Source organism: Cricetulus griseus, chromosome 8 (assembly GCF_003668045.3).
Source record: "Cricetulus griseus strain 17A/GY chromosome 8, alternate assembly CriGri-PICRH-1.0, whole genome shotgun sequence".
Classification (NCBI taxonomy): Eukaryota; Metazoa; Chordata; class Mammalia; order Rodentia; family Cricetidae; genus Cricetulus; species Cricetulus griseus.
In genome coordinates this window covers 62,395,091-62,398,995 of record NC_048601.1, presented here as the reverse complement: position 1 = coordinate 62,398,995, position 3,905 = coordinate 62,395,091, and positions in this window count along the sequence as shown.

Here is a 3,905-nt window from a genome sequence, read left to right as displayed (position 1 = left end):
CCAATCTGGGCTACATAAGACTTTGTCACAAACAAAACAACAACAAGGGGGCTGGAGAAATGGCTCAGTGGTTAAGAGCACTTGGCTGTTCTTCCAGAGGACCCGGGGTTCAATTCCCAGCACCCACATGGCAGCTCACAACTGTCTGTAACTCCAGTTCCTGGGAATCTGACACCAATGCACATAAAATAAAGTTAAATAAATTTAAAAACAACAACAACAAAAGAATCTGTAAAGAACTATATCTGGCCGGGCGTTGGTGGTGCATGCCTTTAATCCCAGTACTCGGGAGGCAGAGGCAGGCGGATCTCTGAGTTCCAGGCCAGCCTGGTCTCCAGAGCGAGTGCCAGGATAGGCTCCAAAGCTACACAGAGAAACCCTGTCTCAAGAAAAAAAAAGAACTATATTTGATGACCCACATGGGATAATTTTGAGCGAATATCATGATCTAAATGTCATCAGGTAAATAAACCACTTGGGGGTGTTTCAAACAACGTCATTGTGGGACCTACTTCATAGGTGACAAAGAGGAGAGAACCCATCAATATGCTGAAGGGACCCAGAGCTGAGCAACATCAGGGTTGCAAGAGGTTGTCTCACAGCCTCCAAGTTATGCACTTGGTGAGAGCAAGAGTCGTGGCTACTGGAAAAGTCCTCCTTCCACTCTTTAAACTTGCCGCCCAATATAGTGGGAATGGGGACCAAGCCAGGGGAATGAAACCGGAAGTAGATGGAAGATGACTACTGCAGAGCATGGTTTCAACTATGTAAAAACGACACATACTAATGGGTTGACAGCTGCCTCTTATTTTCCTGTTTTCTTTGAAGAAACTAAACGATATTATTAACATTAGAAATGGAAGGCTGTGTGAATGTGAAATACCAAATAATACTTTAAAGAGGTTGATGAACGTGGAATGATTGCTGTACAGAGTTAAATGGTGACATTTTAGAGTCTCTGTTTCAAGGGATTCAGTGGCATCAGAGCTTGATGTAACCAAGGCGGTGGCCAGAAGGGGGCGCTCCAGCCCAGCATTTCAAGGCATCTTGTCCAGGCTGGGCTGGGATTTCTGTGGCCACAGCAGAATAGGATCTTGGGGAAATGTGTGGCCTTGTCAGTCCCTTTCTCTAAAAGCCTATTATTTCTGTCTTCATTTCAGAGCAATCCTTCCTCTTTGGGAAAGTTATTGCCATGGTTCCTTAGAAAGCTAAGCTGAACACCACCGGAACTCACGGGTTCTTCTTGGTCCCTTTGGGATGTCTGCCGCATGCTCATTGATGTGCTCATCGACCAGAGAGCCTTACTCTACTGGTTAAGCATGGCCTAAAGGGACTTGAACCGAGGGCCTTAGGGTTCCTAGCTCCAGATAAAACATGCCCCATAAAACCCACTGTGGTGTTCCCCTAATAAATCCCTTAGGTCTCTCAATATGTTTGCATTTCTAGTCTTTCTCTACTATTTGACTCTGGGACAACAGCCTGGGCCAGTTAACCAGCAAAGCTGCTAGTGTAGTTAGAGTTATGTTGTGAAGTGGTCGGAGGACATTTGCTCTCAGCGAAGATGTGTTGAGTGTTTGCTATGTCACTTCACTGCCAAGCCCTTGGCTTTTTTTCTCCCAAGTGCAAGAAACCACCGGTAACTGAACATACTGGATGGGTTGGTGTGCAGTTCTGCCTGTCTGAAGCCCCCTCGCCCCCACAGGCCCTTCAGGCTAATGCTTTTCCCATGGTCATCTGACAGGTCATCAGGGGTCAGAGGAGGTTGTTTTAGGGAACACAGAAGTTTTCCTGGGGGAAAATGGGTCATACTTCAAATACTGGACATCCTAAAGCTACACCAGGGATGAATCTAGCACAGCTGCAGTCCTAGGGGAACCATCATGGGCTGCCACTATGAGTGACACAATGGGTTGTCACTAGGGCTCTCACAGTGAGTGCTGCCAACCTGCTGCCTGTGCAGAAACTGGGCAAGCGCTGCAACCTGGCCTTCCACCCAGGCTATGTACCCTTCCCTCACAGGTTGCTCTCCTTGTGTGTGTGATTGGTGCTGGAGGAATTGTTGGAAAATCCGAGGGATGCTAAGGAGACTGAAGGATAATCTTTTGTAACTCTTCATAGCTTGGCTTTTCCAAGTACTCTTGGTGTTTTCCCTAGCGGAGAGAGTCTGCCTTAACTTCCGTGACTCTTTCTACCAACTTTACTCCTGTAGTTTGTTGTAGTGTTAAACTTGTGTTTTGGAAAATGAATTAAAACCATGTACAGGAAAAGATTGTTTTGCTGCAACACAGGAAGTTTGTGTAAGCAAAATAGAATTTTAAATAACATTCAGTTGGTACCAGCCGAGTGGTAGAATGTGTCTTCCTCTTATACCCAAGGCCCTGAGTTTGCTACACAGCAAAAACAAACAAAAGCAATAAAAAAACTCAATAAAAAACAATAAAAACTCCCTTAACCAAAATGAAAACAAATCAAAATAAAGGTATGCTTGTAATTCAAATTCTTAAAAACAAACCTGGATTGATTAGGTGTGAAAATTTTGTTGCTGAACAAGTGTTATCCTGCCTGCTACTGTTAGCAGAGGCCGACACCGGCGATTCTTAGGATTTTGCAGTGCTGGGGTTTGAATTTCTAGGCTAGTGCCCAAACATTAGTTCCTAAGAACAAATTCTTGTTTTCCTTTAAAATGCATTGTCATTTTATTGAGATATAGTTTACATGCAATAAAACCCAAAGGGCACATAATTATTCCTAAAATAAACTGCCGTATAATGTGTCTGCATGTAAACATTTCAAGAAGAGAGAAATCTTTTCTCTGAGTAATCTTGATTGTGTTTCTGACTGCATGTATCTAACATTCAGTGATTATAAATTCTGTTCATGGGCACCTTTTGTAGGCACCCCACAAGATCACTTCTAGATCCCAGTTTGTATATAAGTACAAATAATGACAATGGAGAAATGATCCAAAATAGTTAATTAAATACAGGGTTGTTTTCTAGAACACATTTTTTTTCTGAATAGTTTTCTGTACTTAAAATATCTTTTTTGTAGCTTTAATTTTATAAGTAAGGATAATTCTAAAGGAATTCCCAAAGTCATTTTTTTTTTGTTGTGTTTTTTTGAGACGGGGTCTCACTCTGTCGACCAGGTTGGAGTCACCTGGTTCTGCAGCTTTGATGCTGATAATTTAAGAGAGATCTTTTGTCATTTGAGGACAGCTCACACAGTCCCTTTTAGAAAACCCAGTTCTTTTTCTGGCTCACTGGCTTAAGAATCTCTCCGTTAGAGCTAAAATGCTTTATTAAAAGTGTCTGGAGGATGAGGTAGCAGAGAGGGTTATTTTCCATGGCTACTCCTCTATACTGTTGGAATATTTTGCCAATGCAGTTTTCTCCAAAAATTAGTTGAAGAAATTTCCAGCAGACAAATCAGTAATAACATATCTTTAGCTTCTTTTCTTACAGACCAGGCTGGTCTCTAACTCACAGAGATCCACCTGCCTCTACCTCCCAAGGACTGGGATTAAAGGCATATGCCACCACTGCCTGGCTAGCTTCTTTTCTTTAACGTGTTTTAGAAATACTCAAGGAAACAAGCAGACACACACATGTGGGAGTTAGAGAGAAATGGCTTAATTAAAACATGCACCTTTCCCCAGATATGCTCTCATTAATTTATTCTCCCTAGACAGTTTTGTAAGCATAGCATATTCTCAGAATGGCTTAACCTATTTTTATAGCTTATATATTGCTAGACAACGAAGAGTAATTGGTGATTGGGTTTGCTGTAGGCTGCGAGATATTACCTTTATGCTCATTAATTCCAGCTGTTAGGAAACTGTTAGCCTGAATATTTGGTTAGCTATCAGCTTTCTACTTCAGGGGCAAGAGCAGGTTCTCCATGCT